The following is a 21,849-nucleotide window of genomic DNA, read 5'->3' on the forward strand; positions in this document are numbered from 1 at the left end:
CTTTTCCTTGGCTTCAGGGTTAGTTTCATGAAACCTAGGTATGATGTACCGTTTTCATACCCAACAACAAAGTTTTGGCTTCTGATACCAAGCTATCAATTCCAAACTCCACAGCTTGTCAAACATGGTCATTCACAATGTGGGCCCAGCCTACCCCCACCATAACCTCTTTCTACCTCATACATACACTTGCCACATTATAGCCAGCTGCGTGGGTCTGTTCTTTGTATTTTGAGCTCCTCCCATACATGAGAAACCATGAGACATTTAACCTTCTCTGTTGAGTTATTTCACCCAGCATTGTGAGTCCCAAAGTCCTCCAATTTCCTGAAAATGATTGACATTTACTCTTATTCAGGTCGAGTATACTCCACTGTGTATACAGACCACATCTCTCAGCCTCCACTAACGTATTTCTCCTGAGAGAATTGAGTGACTCCACTGCTTCCACATATGAAGTAAATACTCCTAGCTCTGCACCTCAAACAAATCGTAATGTACTCTGTTTGTGTATTCATATGTTTGAATCTACCACTGGGGACTGAATCACTGGGTATGTGGCTTCACTCTGAGCTACATCCTCAGCCCTTTTTTTTAATGTATATATTTGGAGACAGTGTCTTACGAAGTCAGTAGTTGCCTGGCCTAGGTTTAAACTTATGATCTCCCTGCCTTGGCCTCCCAGAAAGCAAAGATCACAGCACACATCACCGTAGCTGGCACTGGCTTTATTCCACTCTGTGGTAATACATTAAATAGCAAATAAATGACAGGAGAGAAGAGACCAGAAAGAGATTAAAAAGATTAAAAAGGATAGCATTTTTCCTGTTTTTTTTTAAACAAAGAGCCCAGTATTTTTAGTTTTTCACTAAGTCCTACAAATTATGTAGATAACCCTCCATCACACTGAACTACTTGCTTTTTCTTCAAAACCAAAACTCCTTTCATAGCACTGTAATAGTTTAGCCAGATCGTTTTTCTCCTTCCTAACCTGAGAACTCCTGCATGGTCTTCAGAGCCCAGTGCAAACGTCACATGCACTATGGCAGTTGTCCCACAGCCCCAAGGATAAAATTGGTTACTGTCTTCTCACTGGACACAGTGAGGCCTTTGAAGGTAGGGCCAAGAGCTATTCAAACACCTCCCACATATGTATGTCAATAGAAAGAATAAAATGATTGAATGAGATGGTGGACAGGAAGGCTGTGTTGGAATGGGCTTTCATGGAAACCTATATTCATCTGGATCTGACACTTCCTGGCACCTGGGCTCGCACTGATTGTCTCCCGAAAGCACTTGTAATTTAAAACAGTTTCCAGTTTACTGAGCCAAGACCCTCTATCTTTTCCTTTGGAGAAGAGAGTGTGACTGATACAGCGAAAGGTGATCGTATTTCCAGCCATTAAACAATGTTAATTTCATGGGCTACAGAGAGAAGAAGCTTATGCAAATGAATATGATTTTTCCTGCACACACTTTATTAATATGAATAGCTTAGCAGTTCATGATCCTTAGCCTTCCTGAACAGGTACAATTTAGAAGGTCAAGGTTATTTTTTTTTTTCTCAAAAGCCTCATGTTAATATTCAGACAACTTCTCTGGAGTAGCTAAAGATCCCTCCTGTTCTAAATGGTGCCTTCTATTATCTAAAATGTCAGTGAACTTCAGAGCAAGTATGAAAAGGAGATCTGTTATGTCTTCGTGCAGTCCATGGAATTCAGAATGGGCACAAGGATTCTACCTGCGGAACTCAGTCTGACACTCAATTCATTCAAAAATGTATCTCACACATCCTCTGCAATGTACAGCACTTTTGCGAAGGGAACTACAATTTTTCATGGTGAAGGATGCTAGTGACATTTCTTGCGCTCACGAACAACCTTAATAGTATCCATGCATCGATGTCATAACATGGTTATGGATCTTTCGTGTTACTATCTGGATGGTATAGAATAAGAAATACATTCATGAGGAACAAAATGAAAGATCACTTAGCTAATGCAGGAATTTGTCATGTCCGAGCTCTTCTTCTTCTTTGCTTCAGGCCATTTTTCCTAGAGAAGGTCCCATCTTCTTGGTGGCCCTGAAGTGCCAGTGTTCTATTTTTTCTCCAAAAGCAGAGGAGGGCTGATGGCCTGTGTCCTGCTCCTCATATGCAGGAGACACTTAAGTTACAGCACATCTTGAAACAGTGAATTGGATATTTTTACAGGGTTTAATTTTTAAGAGCTGAATAATATTCCATCATGTATATTTATCACATTTTAAAAATCTGTTCAGCCAATGGTAGGCATCATGTATGATTCTATACTTGTATCCGTGACCCTTCTCATTTGGATTCACGTTGCTAAACAGTAGGTTTTACTCTGTCCATTCCTCAGGTCTCATATTCACTTGTTTTCCATGCCCTCGAGAATCAAGTACAACTTAGCATTCAAGGCCCTCCAAAAAAAAAAAATCCCAGCAAGCACTTATTATCATGTTTTCCAATTAACAAACATCAGGTGTCTGTTATTTGCTGGATGCCCCTTCACACTCATGATAGAGTGCTGGAAAAAACAAAGTACATCGCTACATCACAGATCTTACCCTAGAAAACAGACATTGAATAAACTGTTTGTGATGAGTGTTATGAAATAAGAAACAGGGGATGATGCTCATGTATCTGGAGGTGAGGAGAGAAGTCTTGTTATTGTCATTGTTAAAAAAATTCTCAGCTCCTCTTCAGGAGTCAGCTCAACCACTATGGCAAGAATGAAATTTTGTGATCCAGGCTCATAATAGTGAAATTTTACAGAAAAACGAGATTGAGAAAAAGTAGAGGAAACAGACTTGATATACTGGATTCGGGGGGGGGGGTTTTGTAATGTTTGGGGTACCAGGCTTTAACAGCACTGCAGGAATTAAAGGTGCTGCAAATCTCACATTTTTCAAGCCAGTGACTCAGTAACTTATAACCTAACCTCTGGATACTGGATGGACAACAAGAATGAAAATAAAGGTAAAGACGTCAAATGTCTACTCACTGACCTGCCTGTGGGCGCTTTATTTCCCTATACTGCTTCTTTCTAATGTACAGCAATGCTATAAAGATCATGTCACCAACCACCAGAGTTTAATTATCAATGTGTGAATAATGGCTAAAAGCATGGATTTAATGAGATCATTCTGGAAATGTACCTGGAACATGGAGTTTTAAATTCAAGCATTTCATCTCCCTGCTTGACTGAACCTCTCTTATCTTTTCTGTATCTGTTTTATGTATGTGTAAACATATTTATAGCTACATGTTAACCTTGTAGATGTATGTCTATTCATCATATTCTTTCCTGTCCTTTATATTCCTAGAAACAAGCTAATTATCAACTCCCCTTTCCTTCCCTTCCCTTCCCTTCCCTTCCCTTCCCTTCCCTTCCTTTACCTCTGTGTCAGTCTATTGTCCATTGCTATGACAAAATATCTGAGGTTGGACACTTATGAGTTGAAGAGTTTCATTTAGCTCAGTTTTGGAGGCTTAATGTCCAAATAACACAAAAGTGACTCTGATGCCCCAGTGAAAGCTTGTGGGCAGGTGGCATCACAGTGGCTGTGGCACAGTAAGTAGGAAATCACAGGGTGAGAGGGAGGCCAGAGAACTAAGAGGGGCTCTTAGAACAACTTGTTCTCATGCAAACGAACTCAGGCACACAGGACAGCACCTTCAGGAGCTGCTCCAAGTGACCCAGGGACTTTACACCAGACTCTACCTTCTAAAGATCCCAGGGCTCCTTATCATCACTGTGCTGGGGACCGAGATCCCAACACATCTCTTTGGGAATGAAGCACTTCCAAATCTCAGTACACTGCTACTTATAAACCAATGATTCTTAAGTATTTCCCCACCTTCTCTGAACATCCAACCCCAAGTATTCAGCTGATGACAAAGCATCTGCAATCGGATGTTCCACAATCACCCCAAACCCGGTGGGTCCTAAGCTGCGTCTCTTACCTTTATCAGATGGGAGAGGAGGGATGATGAAACACCAAAATGTCTATTGTTAACAATTTGGTAAAACTTGTACAAACTGCTTCCTTGGGTAGCTTTTATCAGTCAGTATTTTTGGTCTATCTATGATAAAATAGGAAAGCAAGAAAACAGGATTACGTGCTTCAGACAATGACTGTGACAAGCGCCCTGCTCTAAGAGGCCAGTTCAACGTTGAGAGTGTATTTTTGCTGTGGGAGAGCTGTAGGGAAAGAACTACTACAAAGTGGCTTGAAACTGACAGTAGCTGAACAGACGAGGCCAAGTAACATTTGGGGGACAGACAGACAGCCACACAGGGTAGAGACAATGTCAGGCACAATGTGACCAGGAGGTTAAATTACGGAAATAAAACAGAGGTTCAAGCTTGGAACCTGCTGAAGCCTCTTTTGCTCGATCGCCCTCACAGTACCTTTCAGCGTTTCAACTGCATTTTCTTCCACTTTTCCAGTCCTCCTTTGTCAAGTGTGTCCTATGGAAAACTGAACCCTTTTTGTCCAATCTTTTCCAAACAGGGGGCTCCTATCACCACGGTATGGTACAGGTGTTTACATTAAATTCCTTTTCAACTTGGGCTCAAATTAATCATATTCTCTAACATTAATATTATGTCTAATGGCCAAGTTAAACAACTCCAGTGCTAAAAATCTTCCTCTCAAGAATTTCTCCATAAATTGTAGATTACCATGTTATGTTTCTCATATGACAAGATACCTGTTTACTGTATAGTATATCATGTACACAATTTTATCTATTTTTCTTTCATATTAGGATCAATACTATTATTTCTATAAAATTTTGTTTCCTTTTGGAAAAAAGAATTATTATCTTACTAGAATGTAAGATTAAGCCTAGAATGGCTTAATTAGTAATATTCCTATCACTAAAAACAGAATTGTACAAGATATCTTAGGCATGACCATTCTTCATTCCTGGCCTATCCAACTAACCATAAAATTGTGTCACCTCTATTTTCTAGACAGTTCTTTCGCCACCGTTGTTCTAGTCAGAGACTTGGTACACTTTAATGCTGTTAAGTTTCTGTATGTTTTCCCGGCCGCAAGGTTCTGTCTCCAACTCTGTCCTTCTTCTCATCTGTCCTCATTTACCTTGGCATCAAAGGAATCTCTTAAAATTCAAAATATATCAGATCACTTAATTACTAAAGATCTTTCAGTGGTTTTTCGTGGGCGCCAGTAGCACACTTTAAGTCTTCATCCCTGAAGCTCTTTTCAGCTAAGCCTAGTTCCAGTCTTCCCCAGTCTCAGCCTACCAATGTGTTGCCTGCACATGACATTCTAGGTCTACTCTGCATTCGTATATTAGTATAAATTTCCAAGGCTACATGTTGGAAACCTTAATGAAAGCTATCAATTGACTAAAAACCTAAGGTAAAGGAGGCTCAAAATAAAAACAAAGCATATTCAATGAAATACTCACAACAACATCACACAAACATCATCTATGTTAACAGAATAACATAAAGTCCAGAAATGCTGTGTTCATAGGGAAGGGATGAATGTGTGCTTATTATTAAGTGGAAAAGGTATGGAGACCATTGAATTTGGACAGATAATTAAAGATAGCATTGGAAATTTTGGCACATTCTTTCATAAGTTTTATTTCAAACTCCAACTTCAAAATGGAAGAAAAAGTTATGAAAAATCACAAACATAATTAGTATTTGCCCTGAAGTACTAATTGAAAGAAAAATATGAACATTCCTCCTGAACTGAAATTAGAAAAGGTAATAGTTAAAAAGCCTAAAAGCATTCCCTAAAATAAATCTACTTTAGTCAATTTTAAAAGCCTGCATTATTCTCAATTAGAGTGCAAATGGAAGCCTCAATTTTCTTCATTTATTAACGAATTCAAAATACTCCAAGTAACTTTTATGGCTATTGAAAAACACTAGATAATGATATACTGAGCCACAGTTCATCTGGGGAGAAGTGCTTTGCTCTTCTAAAAGGGTGTGAAACTCTCTGCAATGAGCATTATTTTTCAAGTCTTCATCACAAATTCCTATATTTCTTTGAGTTACTGAATCCAGTGATGGTGCACCTGTGTCTCTGGAGAGGTATTTGGCCAACGTGTTTGAAACAAAAACTTCATTTAAAGCAAAACCTTTAATCTCCTGGTATACAACCCCTGTGTCTTTTTGGTGCTATGTAACTTCCACACAGCACCTGCAGTGTAATTAATGCATGCCAGCATTGCAGTCCTGATTCTACAGAGCATACATTAGGTTTCCAGAACCTGCTTGTCAGTGGAATGAAGTGCTCCATCCTTTTCACTGCCTCAGCTAAGTCATCAGCCAATTCTTTATGAAATAATCCATTAGCTCCTTTTTGTTCCTTGCAATATTTATCTTTATTACCACCTTTATTACCATACCATGTCTGGTTTGCTAAATTTCCTTACAGTATTTGTGCTGCCCAGAATCCCCCTGGAGCCCTACCCAATAAAAATTAATCCACCATCAAGTTAAACACTCACTTTGCTGAGACACATTTGCATTGTAGGATTTTACGACTTACGATTTCTTCTAGAATACATACTCCTTGAAGACGTGATCTATACCTGAGGTAGTTTTACCTCAAAAACAAAATCCTCATAGGATTTTTACATTTTACAGAATATTTTGTAGCAATAAGGGGATGTCTTAGATGTCATTTAAATCCCCTAGCTTGTAATTTATATACAGTTTTAACAAGCTTGATATGAAGAAACAAGATGTGAGGAAATATTAAATGGAATCACAAACTTCTCTAAGCAGCAACTTGGATCAATTATATGGGACTAAATAATCCTCAGATATTTGAAGCTGTAGCATAATACAAGAGGACTAATTGATGCCCATAAAATAGACCTTGACTCTTAAATAAATACTGTATTATGTTATTTATTATTTATCAGGTTATTTATGGCATGTAATTAAAACTGATCCAAACAGAAGTTCAGGAGATTAAAAACTCCATTGAAAGTATATGCAACAGATTGACTGAAGGTAAAAATAAAATATCAAATTTAGAGGATAGAATTGCAGCTAGCAACCATGAAAAGAAAGATATCTTAAAAATACCAAGAAACTACAAAAAACCAATCCAACAGTTACCACATGAAGCAAAGAAGAACAACATAAGATTGATCAGAATCAGTGAGAAAGCTTGACATAACACAAAAGCCATTAAAAACCTCTTCTCAGAAATAATGGCAGAAAACTTCCTAAACATAGAGAATTTGACCTACAAGTTAATGAAGCATACAGAACTCCAAATAACAATTACCAAAATAAATCCACCCCAAGGTATATAATAATCAAGATTCCAGAAATTGAGTATAATAAGTAATTTATAATCAGTACCCAATTAATGCCAATTTAAAATTTCATTAAATTCACAAGGCAAGCTTTTACTGTAATTATTAGTAAATGTTATTAACAATACTTTATTCACTGTTGATAATAACTCAATATTTTTAGATTATTTAACATTTGCAAATCAACTTTCCATCTATTGTGATGATCTTCGCATAAAAGCTAAGTGACAGTTGGATATCAAATCAACACATTAGACGGGGAAAGAAGATGAAAGTCAAAGAAGTAAAATGTTCCAAATTTCCACAACTGAAAAGCAGGAAAATTAACTCTAGAGAATAAAGTAGACCGAATCTGATGGGGCACTGAAATGAATTTAACAAAAACAAATAAATTAGAAACATGCTTCCGGTGTTGAATTATGCTGAGCACAGCGCAGAGCCTTTGGAGTTGAAGTGATTAGGCGATCAGAGGACATATCGTGAAAGGGGTATTTTTAATGTGAGGTCTGAAATGTAAGAAAGAACCAGACCTCAGAACAAACACAGAGAAAGAGCATTCTGGATATAGAAAGATACAGATACAGAAAAAGCACTCCGGATATAGAAAGAGCATTGCAGTGCAAAGGCCTCGAAACAAGAAATGTCAGACTCCTTGCCAGGCATCACGTTTGCTTCATCAAATGTCTCTCAAGCCCTGATCCCCAGCGAACTGGCCTCCTTCTGCCCTGAGTGCACAAAGACAACCTGAACATCCCCTCACGGCATAGTCCTCCGTGTTTTTCATATGCTACTTTATCCTCCTGAAATTCTCTTTCCAGACACCTTTGCATAGAAAGCAGATATTTTCCTGAAAAAACTTTGCTCCAGTGGTCTTGATTCTCCATATTTTCTCTGACTACACCTCATTCCAGGGTAGCTAAATGAGTCTGTCTAGTATAATTTTAAATCACTCTTCTTTTATTAACAGCTTTAATATGGAATCATTTATGTAACGTAAAATCACTCGTGTGCAGCAGAGAAGTCGATATCTTTTAGAACATTCACAGACCTTTACAACCTTCATCACAATTGAATTTAAGAATGTGTCCATCACTGGAGAGAGAAACCTCCTACCAATTTACAGTCCCTCCACCTTCCCACCCCAAGCTTTATGCAACCACTAATCTACTTCCTGTGTCCATCATATTTGCTTTTTCTGAACATTTTCTAGAAATGAAATCATACATACAATATGAATTCATTCCATGACTGGCTCCCTGGTCCGAGCAAAATGCTTTTGAAGTGAATCCAAGCTGGAGGATGTGTCCTTTCCTCATATTTGTGGAATGGTGCTCTTCTGCATGGATAGACCACTTTTGCTTTAGCCAGGTAGAGCCCATGGACCAAGCAAACGTTCATCTTTGGGAATAAAAGTGCTGTGAACACTCAGGCAAACTCCTTGTGAGGACAGGCTTTGATGCCCCCAGATGGATTCATAGCAGTGAGGGGACAAGTAGCCTTTCTGTTCTGTGCCTTTCATCTTTTCATATGTGTTTCTGTCAACACACACACACACACACACACACACACACACACACACACACACTATTTCCCTCCAGTGGGTTTTGTGCATAATTACTGAAGGCTCTGCATCTTTAGCCTCAGCTGTGACTAAAACAAAAGTGCTCATGAGTTTTCTAAGCTCAGTTCCCAGATTCCCTCTGCACAGCAGAAGCACCTATGCACAGAGCTGTGGGAAGCGCTCATCTGGAAGGGCCTGCCCCAGAAACTGTCCTTTCCCCAGGAACTGCTCTGCACAGGAGAGAGTCCTTTCCTAGGAGCAGTGTGAATCCAAGGACAGAGCTGTGTGTGAACACCAGGGCGCAGGCTCTTGTCCGGCTCAGGACATCACTTCCAGATGCTGCAGCTTCACAGCATCCTGTGGCACAGGCCGAGGCCACTGACCTAAGTACATCTGGTCTGCATCCTCCGTGTCTTGTCCTCTCCAGATTACTGCTGAGAGCTTCCCCCATAAGCCTTCTCTGAGCAGGTCTCTGCTTCAGGGTCTGTCTCCTGGGATACATGGCCTGCCTGTGACAGGCATACCATAATTCACCAGCGCTAGGAGGTAAATTCCAGAAAAGAAGCTGACCGTCAAGGAGATAATGACCTTCACTGCTCCTTCCTTCAAAGGGTTACTCTATTTCACTTTTCAGTAGCTGTCATTACTGGATCACTGAGGCTGAGATAAGACCTAAGACTGACAACCTCTTTCTCCTCTTGTCTTCCCCCATCGCTTTACTTTCTTCTCCTCTCCCCTCGTCTTTCTCCTTTCATCATTTCCTTCCTTCTTTTAAAAGTTATTTGATGGACTTTACTAATATTTCCAGAGTGATGCTATCCGAGAAGACTCCAACAATAAAGGAAACCAGCATGCCTTCAACAAAATCTAACAGTTCAGGAAGAGCCAGTCTTCTAACTATAACGTTCCCACACCAGCCGTTCTTCACACCAGACATCTTCACCTCCCGGTCTCTCGGTGTCTTGGGCAGTGTCCAAGCTATAGTAAGCAAGAGAGCGTCCTTGCGGGAGCCCCCTCTGCTCTGAGGATTCTGGTCTGCACCCCATTTCAATATCTTTTCACCAGAACCTGGCTCTCTCAGCACGGACACAAGAAGCCTTCTCTGACTCGCTCCAAACATCAGCACCACCACAGAGCCACACTCCCATTGGCAGGTGGGTGCTGTGGGCATCACAGCTTTAGGCCAGGCCCCAGGCCTGGGCATGCAGGGAAATCTTTCCAAGACACACTGGGTTCCCACACAGGAAGCCGTTCCTGCATTCCTCCAACTGTAGGATACGCTTGAGTGATTCCCACAGCATAAGGCTGTTCTCGAAGGAATTAGGAGAATGTAAAGCAAAGAATGTAAAGCCCTTACTCCTGCTAAAATAGGCAGCAGGCTGGGGATTTAGTTCAGCAGCATAAGCACTTGCCTTGCAAGTACACAGATGTGAGTTCAATCCCTAGTACTGATTTAAAAAAAATTTTTTTTAAAAAGACTAAGACCAGGGACAGGGATTTCTCTATCTTTCTGTTAATCCCTCCCATCACCCTTTAATCCCACACTCAAGAATTCTTTATGCCATCGTGCTCTGCTGTAACAAATTGCCACAAATTTAGCGATTTCATACAACTATAACTATATATAAATAGATAATTAAATAGATTAGATTAGATTAGATTAGATTAGATTGACAGACCGATAGATGAGAGATGTTAGATAATTTGGGGAGGCAGAGGAAGTCAACAGCTTGAATGTGGTTCCCTGGGCTGGACTTTTTCTGGAAGCCCAAGAGGGAAATTTGTTTCCTTGCTTTTCCATCTTGTAGAGGCCGCTGGCCCTGCATTACTCATGATTTCTTCCCTACCTTCAAATCTAGCAGCATAACATCTTCAGAATCCTCTCTCTCTCTCTCTCCCCAGTCCTCTCCCCTCCCCTCCTTCCCTGTGTTTCTCCTTACCCTTTCCTCCCTCCCGCCTCTGTTCTTATTGTCTCATCTACCTTAAACTCTTGAGAGTCTTGCAAGGACCCCTGTGATTACCTTTAAGTTTCTCAGGTATTCCAGAATCTAGAGATTCTAAATTCAATTACATCTGCCAGTTCTTTTTCACCATGTGACGTAGCATATGCATATTCCTTGGGGATCTGGACACGGAATCTTGGGAGATCTCTGCTCTATACCACAGCATAATGTTGTCTCTGGAGCCCCTAGACACATTCACCCTACTTTGTACCATTAAGGGCTTTAAACTGCTCTGAAGCCCTGATCTTCTGAGCAATGGAGGGAACTGCTCTTGGTGTGACCATAGCATGTTTTTTCATTTCTGTTTTCTTTCCTTGTTATTAATGATATCATTGTACAGTTCTGTCTGTGACTCCCTCTAGGAAAACTGACCACATACGTTGTTTCAGATGTTGAGATGAAGAGAACCTTTCTCCACCAATCAGAACTATTATACCATCATTCTGTGGCAGCACTCTTAGCTTTATAATGCTTTTATTCTCCATTTGTGTTTGCACAGGGAGACAGGTTTAATTTTTAACCGTAATCATTCGTGGATGTGTGGATTTTAGCAAGTAAGCTATCTCTTCTCTACCTTAGTTCTCTGCATCTGTGAAATAGGGCTAAACACAGCTTCCTGGCACCTTTCTTACACAACACAAATGAGGTAATAGTTGGAATGTCCCTTGCAGGGGTAGGTTATAAGGACCATGTAAGTTGCTTATCAGCATTGTTGTATATACACACAACAAAAACATGGGAAAGTGTGCTGGAAATGTGAGACGAAACAAGATTCACAAAGCCCTGGCTGGACAGGGTAAGAGCTGGTGTGGTGCATGGAAGCAAACTTTGAGCTTTCTCTCATGTGGCCCCATCCCACCATGCCAACAGCCTCGTTCTGAGGAACCCTTCCCTCTCTTTGCCTCAAACTCTTTCTCAAGTCCTGCTTTTTTACCAGAAGTCTTTGAAGATCAGTGGCTGATCCCACTGAAGCCACAGTGTAATGTCTGTTTTTTTCTCTTTCTCAATGACTGCAGGATGCCCTGAAAATGTTCTTCTCTGAGTCATGCTGGACAGTTGGACTCAAGTGTTTTCTAGGTTTTCCAGTCAATTAATAGCTCCTTATCCCTAAAATGAGTCAATTAAATGTATACTCAGGTGCTACCATAGTATTTATTTACTAATTTATTCATTAGTGTCTTCAAATATTAACTAGAAATAATTCCACCAGCCTATACCCCAAAGCCTAAGCCTACACCCTGAGTCTAACCCTTCTTAGCACAAACTCCATTTCCTAGGTTGTAAAAGCTAGGACAATAACCTAGAGATTTTCACAGCATCCTGGCTTCTTGTATCTGCACTTTTGTCATAGTTTCAACCTCAATAAGATCCATTTGCAAGGCAAAACAAGATCATAGCAACAGCCAACTTCTCTTAGCATCTGAAAAGTCAGGCTGTGTTCTGATGTTTGCTTCATAAATTGGCACTGTCATGGTTTATGTTTGTGTCCCCCAGGCCTCATGAGTTTGCATTGTTCATTTGTGATGGTTCATTGTATAGTGCTTGGATTGATGGTTTCAGTGCTCCATCCATATAGGGGTGGAGCCAGGATGTGATGTAATGGCAGGAAGAAGGTGTGTCTTTCTCTCTTTGGTGGTTCGAGTTTGCTGCTGGCGGCCGCCATGAACTGCAGCCCAGCCATGCCTGCCTGTCTTGGAGACAACTGAGTGTGGACTGAAACCTCCAAAAACTGTAAGAAATAAACCTTTCCTTTCCCAGCCTTGGGCTTCAGGTATTTTGTCTCAGCAATGAGCATAAAGTAACTAAGACAGGCACCAACAATAAAGATTCTGAATCAGGGCTGAAGGGGCAATTTTGTCGATTATGCATGATGCAGAACAGAAGAAGTTGGTTTGTATTTGATTTTGTTTTTTCCAGCCACACAGTGCTTCCTTGGTGAGGCCACAGAGCGGTAGGGTATGGGACGTTTGTGAAGGTCTGTACAAGGTCATCAACTATTATTTACCTTCTGAGCCAAACAGGTGTTTGCTGTAGTTATTTATACCTAGGTTTCTCCATAGCTATTCACGGCCAAAATTCCAGGGGTCATCCAGGACAACATGCCCTTTAAAAAATAATCATTTCTCCCTGCTACCAAGTTACACAGCTAAGTTGCTGTGGGCCAAACCAAAAGCAATTACTCCAATAAGCTTTGGAGTAAAGAGTTTCTTTGCCACTGCCAGTGGCACAACCTGAGTTAGAGGTGGACCCAGGCAGAGGCCGGTGGCCGCATAGATAACCCAGAACTTAGGATGATTCCTAACCCAGGCCTCTTTTCTACTAACTTGGCTCCTGCTTCCAGAGGAGATGCTGCATTTCTGATTCTGAAGACCCTGAGCCTGGACCTGTTTCTCCATTTGATGAGGACCCATTTAGCTCCTTCTCACAGCCAAGCTTACCCAAGGAGAGTCAGACTCCTATCTCTATTTCTTCATTCATTGTGAAGTCCTATTATAATCTGATTTCCATGGTTTCCCATCCTAACTAAAATTAGCCACACAAGGCCTCCAAATAGTTCCTTTTTGACACCTCAGTCATATGCATCATGGCTATAATTCAGAACTAGACACCAGAAAAATGAGATGCACTTATACTTTTTCCTGAAAAAATGTGCACCAATCTTAAAGCCTGTGTTTATTACTATTTTTGATGGATCCTGCCTCTCATCCTTCTTTGAAACAAAACAAAAAAGCACCAGTAGAAAGCCATGGGTGAAATTAGAGTGCAAGTTACAGGTAAAATTTAAATTGGAAGAAGCAAGAAATAACACAGGCAACTTACCTTGGCTAACCTATCTACCACCACCCTACCTAAATGCATAATTTCTCAGTAGCAGAGGGCAATTCTTAGTCACAACCCCTAATTTTCTACCTCAAATCAAAGAAAGCAGCACTTGCCTTGAGTTATATCAGTTTCATCAACTTTCTTCCAACAGCATGCCCATTCCAAAGCCCTACCACCAAAATAATCTCTTCCCCCAGAGGACCTGCCTTGCTCGTCATGCGTCAGGGGACACTGCCAGCACTTTGAAGAAATAACATTTCCTCTAACCAAAGGACAACATTTCACAATAAAAGTGGGGAGCTCCAGGCCTGCTGCCTTGGAGTCACTGTAATGATTAGGCAGCCTTTCACCCCAAAACAGCAGTGGGGATTTACTGAATGGCAGAAAGACCTTTAATATTTGTGACTTTTCCCCAGTGATAATTTCAAGGTATCAGCCTATGAATTGTGTGATTTAAAAGCATGTGTCTTGAACCAGTGACCTACAGATGATGCTAATTTTTGCCATAACCAAATTGTGTAAGTCTGAGGATCAGTCACTTTCAAATTCTGTTTCTCTCTTCAGTCATTCTAAATTCTAGTGCTCTGTAGGTTTTGGTATACAAGAGAAGGATGTATGTATCACTTGCACCATAATGCTTTACACTAAATTTCAATACAACTGCCATATGGACATTCCTAGCTCCTTGGACCACTGATTGAAATTTTGGAAAATTATCCCAGTGTCTGCCAAATTATTAACACTAAATAAAAATAAGTAATTGCCTTTTACCATAATCTAAACCTAAAAAGAGTGTGCATCGACTCCTGGAACATAGAGGCTTACTGGGCATCTCTGTATCATGATATACCTAAAGGAGAAGGTTAATGGAAAATGTCCTCAATTTTATATTGGCAAGACTACCAAAGACTCAAGCACCACAGGAATGAAGATCAAAAAGCCTGGAGTAAAATCTCCATCCAGATGAGGTATTGAAGAAAAGGCAGGATGTATGGCAGTGAGAGGCACTGATCTCTTGTTTGCTTTTTGTTCTTTTTTGTGTTTTTTAAAAATTTGTTTCCTTTTTTAAATAGAAGAAAATTACTGTAGTTATCACTGTTTAATACTCCTTTTTCTAAGCTTATGCATTTAGGGTATTTCTGGTGGTTATTACTGCCATTTAGTTTGTAGGCTGTGAAATGTAGAGACTTGACACCTACATGGGAATAAGTGAGTCTGGAGGAGGAATTAGCATGACCTGGAGTTTGTCAATGATGAAGAAAAAGTCCTTAGAGGGTCTTTACCACAGCATAGTCACTGAATACAGTGGCTTTAGGGGAATTTGAGTTTCTTGGTGTAGATAAGATTGTACATAGGATCACAGAGATGTTAACATCTACAGAACTATCAGAAAGAGAACCCAGGTCAGAATAATTTTCAGCCACCTAATTTGCACACAGTTTATTTCAATTCTATTTAGGTGACCTATGTGATCCCATCAAATGAACCATCCTTTTCCAAGAAGGTATTACTGTATACTGCTAGTTTATTTTTATTTTTCTATTTTTTTATTTTGTGGAAAAAAATAAAATAAAATTTTGTAATGAAATAGTAGGAGAATATAACAAGAGTTAATACAATATATGTTTTTATCTTTTTTTTTCCTTTGTCTTTTTGAAACAGGGTCTCACTGTGCAGTTCAGGCTGGCCTTGAGCTCACTTTGTAGCCTAGGCTGGTCTCAAACTCGCAATGATCCTCCTGCCTCAGCCTCCCAAGTGCTGGGATTACAGGCATGAGCCACCACGCCCGACACGTGTTTTTATCTTTAAAGTATTTTTAAGGTTATCTTGCTCATGGTACAAGATATGAGCATAAAAATTTTTCTAATCAATATTAGCACAAACCTTCCTTTCTAATGAACTAAGAGACACTAATAATATAAATGACTTGCATTTTTTACCTTTTCCCTCCTGTCATTTCCTCTTTCACGCATCCTAATTCCTTTTCCCTTTTGAACAATTTCTTCTCATTTCACAATATCATTTAGACTTTGTACATTTTAGACTTTATTTACTCTTTCAGTTTCTCACACCAGAAAAACAATGCAATGTTAATACAGATAAGTCCAATTTGTTTCACGTATGAGTATAGACTCATGTTGCATCCATTTACCTATAAAATTCTCAAGTTTGTTCTTCTTTATGACTGAATAGTAATCCCTTATACCTCCTGAGACAAAGGACTTCTATACAGAACATATGAAGAATTAAAAAAGATCAGACCACAAATTCAAAGATCCAATCAAAAAATGAGCACCTGAGATGAATACACACTTCTCAGATGAAGAAATACAAATGGCAAATAAATACATGAAAAAAATTTCATCATTGGTCATTCAAGAAATGCAAATTAAAACAACACTGAGATCTCACCCCAGAAAGAATGACTATTATCAAGAAATCAACCAATAACAAATGCTGGAGGGGCTGTGGGGAAAAAGAAATCCTTTTTCACTGTTGGTGGAAGTGCAGACTGGTGCAACCACTGTGGAAATCAGTGTTGGAGATTCCTCAAAAAACTAGGGTGAGAGGTCCCATTAAACCCACCTATACTCCTTCTGGGTTTCTTCCCAGAATAATTGGAAACACTATATCACAGTGATATATGTGCATGCATGTTTACAGCAGCACAATCTGCAATAGCTCAGTCTTGGGAACAATCCCACTGACCAAGGAATGAATATACTGCAAGTTTATTTGGGATAGTGATAAAAAAAGGAGGGGATCGGAAGACATCAATTTTCTGTTAATTCTACATCCTTGGGTCCAAAGTAGATTTCCTTGCCCAGATTCTTACTCAGAATGCACCCTGCAACAGATGGGCAGTAGTGAGAACTCTAACACCAAGATTCGCCTATTGCCTATCCTTCACTGTCAGTTGGTTGAGCTGGTCACCCAGTCTTCTTTAGCTGTGATCATCTCTGGAGCCATAAGTGGTCTCGTAACTGATTAGGGAAGCATTTCATACCCTGCACTCATAAGTGAGTCAGAACACCATGGAATCCAAGCGTGGAGTACAGAACTAGATGAGTAAGAAGAATTTGCCCGGTGGAACCAAAGATTAATAAGCAGGCATTTGGTATGCTGCCAATTCATGTTACATCTGAGCCCTAGGACAGAGATCATCCAACTTCCGCAGCAGATGCCCATGATGCAGACACTAACGACCCCGGATTTAGGTGCAACACAGCATGATGAGCTCACAGACCACTGGAAACTGGGTCTTGATTTTCCAGATATCTCATGCTTCAAATCTATATGTATCTTTATTTGAAAAATCTTGGACCGAGTCACTAGGCAGTCTACGCAATGAATGAATAAGCTTAACTCCATAGGTATTTTAAAAATTCAATTCAGTTCTGTAAATATTATGGGCCTCCGAGGTTCCAAGCTGTGCCTTACATACTGCAGATACAATAACAAATCATTCCATGAACTCTCTGTTTCCAGATTTCTCACCACCCAGAATGGAAGAGAGAACATTTCTGATTCCATGGTCTGGGCATTGTGCTGGGCCTTTCCCATATAACTATCAATTTTTTTCACATATATTCTATAAATAAATTTTATTTTCACTTGACATACCGGGAAGAGAAGTCCTAAGAGGTTACTAGCCTGAGATCACAAAACTGATAACAGTAAGAGAAAAAAATGTGCACCTGATTGTGCTCATTTCGGATTTAAGCCGTCACCAGCACTCCTCCTGGCCACCCTCGTGAGCAGCAGTCACTTAATGTGTGCTCTGTGTTGTAGATGCATCACTTCATTTTACTTTCATGGAAGCCTTGAAGGGCATCACTGTTCACTCTAATCTTACAGATTAAAAAAAAAAACCAGCATTACAGAGATGACAACATAGATGGAAAAGTAATGAGCTTGCTGGCATTATAGTCAAAACCAAATACTACTGCTATTTAGAAAAAGTTGTGAAACAGTGAGGAGAAAAGATAAAGGGGCACCAAAGCCATCTGGTCTCTCTTCTCGAAATGTTTCATTTCATTGAAAATGAAAGTTGGGCCCCATATCTTACATTTCGTAAGTATCCACAGATGTCACTAAATTGAGTTGTAATTCAGAAGACACAGCAACTTTGTCCTAGGAAGGTGGCCCTAGATTCCTTACCCTAAGATGAAACCTTTTATTTAGTGTGCTTGGATACTGCTCTGAGTTCTCATTAACTTTACTGAAATATGATTATTTTAAGAAGCGAGAGAGGACTGCAAACATTCTTGCTTCCTGTATCTCAAAGAGGAGACATGAGTGAAACATGTATATAAAAGCTAAAGAGTAAGAAAGAGTGAAGGGAACTCACAGGCAGTGTTGCCTGAAAGATGGGGATCTATTATTCCAGCTGATTCTCAGCAAGATGCAGAACCCAAGCATGGCAGTGGATGTCCTGCTTCCAAAAGGCATAAGACTGCGGTGGTGAACCTATGTCATGGGTCTCCTGCAGGCTTTTATCATTGACAGCTCTAAAAGGTTTGCTGTGTCACTGGCAGAGAAGATCATGTGAAAACCTCACATACTCCATTACATCTTCTTCCTCCATCCCATCTTAGAAAGAACTTTTGTCTACCAAACTGTTTTTAATAAGTGACAGGGTTTATGTTTCTTATCATTAGAAATCAATGCCATATATAATTCTCAAATGGAGCTGCTGATTAGCATGCAACGCAGATTAATTTAGATGATGCAATTAAAATTAAAGGCTAAGAGGCTTGACCTTTTAGTTGGCCTTCACAGCGCTTGAGGGGGAGGCTGTATGCTGTTGTGGGAGTCTCTGGAAATACAGAAGATACACACAGATTTCTGATTTGCTTTTCCTTAGCTATTCCAGAGTCAAGGGACTGAGGGGAAGAAAATCAAGCCATACAGACCTTACCGTTTCACCCTCGGCTCCCTTTATCCCCAGCACCATCTCTTAAACAGAAAGGCTTCCTTTCCTTCCTTCTTTACTTCCCAGTGGCCAACTCAGCTCCACAGTTAGTTTTTGCATTGAGGACTCTCGGCAGAGTTTACTATTGAATTGCTCCTTCCCCATACCCAGGATACAGTAATCGCTGCTGAGATCCTGTTGGCAGATAGTGAACAAAATAATAGCGGAACTTAAAAACAATGTAAAATAATGCACTGATGACCATGGTTTTCCCCCTCTCATTGGTGTGGGAACACTTTAAGGTTATGATTAGCTTTTTTTTCTTTTTGATTGCTTCATATCAAGGAAGTGTCTGGAACTAGGCATTTCTCAGTAATTGTCCATCCAGTAAATGAGAGAGGATAATTGAGTTGTTCAAGATCATGCAATTAGTGACAGATTTAGATTTGTATCTGAAGCCTTTTCCACAAATTTCATCTTTCTCATTGTGATATTCTATTCAAGGTAAAATCCAAGACTCACTGGGTGGCCAGTCATAACATAGGCTTTGTTAGGCACCTGTGCTTCGAAGTGTCATCTTTTGAAGGTATTGTTTATGCATTCCTTTAATGAAAAATCCGAACAACATAGACATGGCCAACTTTGCAGGCAAAGTGACCTAAAATAGTGATTGACATCATAATCTTCCATGAAGAGCCCTTTTTAAGGCAAGAAATTGTGAAAATCTAGTACATGGAAATAATTGTACTTTTAGTGTACAGTACAGTGATTACGATACACACGTGTGCACTGCATGCATATGCACGCGCACACACACACACACACACACACACGCACACACACACACACATACACACACTAGGACTCTACAATTGCTTCACATTCCATAGAGATTTGTACCTCACAAGTTGAGTTCAGTTGAAAGATTCTAAAATGGAATCCATGAAAATGGAAAATCCATTCTAAATGGAATCCATGAAAATGGAAAATCTATTCTAAATGGAATCCATGAAAATGGAAAACTTGGCTACTGGTCCAACTTGGCTACTGCTTTAGCCTGGGACTTGTCTTATCCAAGCTTTGCAGCTTTTTAAACTGTAAATGAGGCACTCGGCTGAAAGACTCTGTGCAAGCCTTGCACAGGACAAGTGCACAACCCCAGGAGTGACACTGGCATAGATTGCAAGGCAACTCATGCCCTTTGGAGCTGTACAATGCAGCAACCCTGCTTCAGAAACTCCCAGCTCTGCCAGGCTGACTCCAGATAAACCCTATTCTCAGTGGGTGATAGGAGGAGATTTCAATCCCTTCTGCCTGAAGGGATGGGTCATTCTCACTACCCTCTGGTAGTGTTTCATAGCCAGTCTGACAACTCAAGGCCTACAGCAGGCAGCCATCTAGTTCTGATCAGACATCAACACCTTCTTTATGAACCATCCTAACACCATACTGATGATCTCCATTCCTAATGACTCCAAGCTCATCTCTTCTCTTCCAAAACATTCTTTATGGACTAAATGACATAAGTCCTACAGAGTACCCAAGGAACATTTCTAAGATTAGCCAGGCATTTTTAAGGGATTGTTCGAAGCTCTGAGGCCTTCATCCAAAACCCAATGTACACTTTCTTTGGGAACCATGCCTGGTACTTGTGTCAGTCACAGGAGAAATGATTACAAACATTAGAGGTGGTGATGACACAGGAGCTAATCTCTCCTGTTCTCCTGGCATGGTTTTGGGGAAAGCAATTCCTGTCCTTCTGCTCTGCCTTATAACTCTCAATACTAAACTCTCTGCAACATGTCTCACATTTCCCTTTAAAAATGATTCCTGGAATATAAATTTCTGAACTTTTGTTAAAATCACTATTGGAAGGAAAGACTGTGAGAAGAAATGAAGAAGGAAAAGGAAATAGCAAGGAGGAAGGAAGGAAGGAAGGAAGGAAGGAAGGAAGGAAGGGCAGAAATGCAGAATGTGGGGCATTGTGATTAACCTTTCTGTTTATATTATGCTATTGAACCCTCTCCATTATCTTGCAACTCATAAGTTGCAAGTTTTCCCTTGAAAATGTAATCATTAATTCTCAGAAGTGTTGAAACATATACATATGATAAACCCAAATTATAGTAATGAAGAGCAAAACACAAGATAGACAATAGGAAGTAGGGAGCTAAATCTTTCCTAAGTGGGAAAAATAGGAGATTAAGAGACAGTGATGGAGAAGAAGAAAGTGAATGAATAAGTGTGCAGGCTGAAAATCAAACAGCCTCTTCACTCCCATAAGCAATCTGCTGGTTCAGAGGACAGGCTGAGTTGATAGAAACTAAGAAAGTAGCCAAAAAGGAAGGATTCTGAACGCCCAGCAAGCCCCTGGCCTGACTGGGTAGCCTTGTACCACTGCCATTGGTCTACCCCCTGAGGAACCTACCTGCCTTCTGGACCTAGTACTGCAGTTGATCATTGGATCCAACCCCCTACCCAAGAACCTTGGACTACAGTGGATTACTGTGCTGGCTGGATGGGAGACTCGGGAACCCCTCACCAAAACAGAAGACCTCAGCAGACTCGGTCAGTATGGTGAGTTTTCCCCTAAAACAGAGGTCTGTAGTGGGTAAATAGGAATGGAAGGGAAACTCCCTCCAACTGGAAGATGTTGGCAAACCCGGCAAGAGAGTGGGTAATCCCCTCCTCCATACAGAGAACATCAAACAGGTTGAGGAGTGCACCAATAAGGCCTCTGCCAACTTGGAAAAAATTAAAAGAGTTTATGAGACCCTCAGTGACACAGTAGGGCCGCAGCTGACACAAACACTACAGACAGGGAGATCTAGTGACCTGCAATAACCTGAAGACATAGCAACAACAGAAACTAAGAGTTGACCTACATCAATACTTCTGGGCTAGTTAGCCCAGAAAGAATACAGGACTCACCCAAACAGGCCCTGTAGGAGGAATTCAGGTGGCTGGATCTCTTCTTTATTGTGTTATCCAGCAATTGGACCCTAAAACTCATATTACTGACAGTTGAGATTGTTGGGATTGAAAGACTAAAATTTACCCAAAAGATGAAAATGACAAAGTGAAAAGGCAAAACACAATCTCAAACATCTAGTCCATCAGGAGCAAGTATAGGAGACATTGAAATAGAGGCCTTTAAAAGTCATACATCAGAAATCTGAAAAGATAGCAAATAAAGTAAAGA

The 21,849-nt window shown here is 40.3% G+C and overlaps 2 long non-coding RNA genes across 5 annotated transcripts in view; both read right to left on the minus strand.

Moving 5' to 3' along the window:
* Positions 1–713: 713 nt before the first annotated feature.
* LOC134473402 (uncharacterized) lies at positions 714–4,110 on the minus strand. Its single transcript, XR_010043641.1, has 2 exons — positions 3,989–4,110; positions 714–2,590 (listed from the first exon to the last, which is right to left on the minus strand). It is a non-coding gene; the product is annotated as an uncharacterized LOC134473402 (long non-coding RNA).
* A 12,095-nt stretch (positions 4,111–16,205) lies between these two features.
* LOC134473435 (uncharacterized) overlaps positions 16,206–21,849 on the minus strand; it is an 82,866-nt gene continuing 77,222 nt past the window's right edge. For all 4 annotated transcript variants that reach the window (XR_010043655.1, XR_010043644.1, XR_010043659.1 and 1 more), the window contains one exon: positions 16,206–18,842. This is a non-coding gene — a long non-coding RNA (uncharacterized LOC134473435). The remainder of the gene's footprint in view (positions 18,843–21,849) is intronic.

Source organism: Cavia porcellus, unplaced genomic scaffold, assembly GCF_034190915.1.
Source record: "Cavia porcellus strain 051 isolate PalLab524CR breed Dunkin Hartley unplaced genomic scaffold, mCavPor4.1 scaffold_1, whole genome shotgun sequence".
Classification (NCBI taxonomy): Eukaryota; Metazoa; Chordata; class Mammalia; order Rodentia; family Caviidae; genus Cavia; species Cavia porcellus.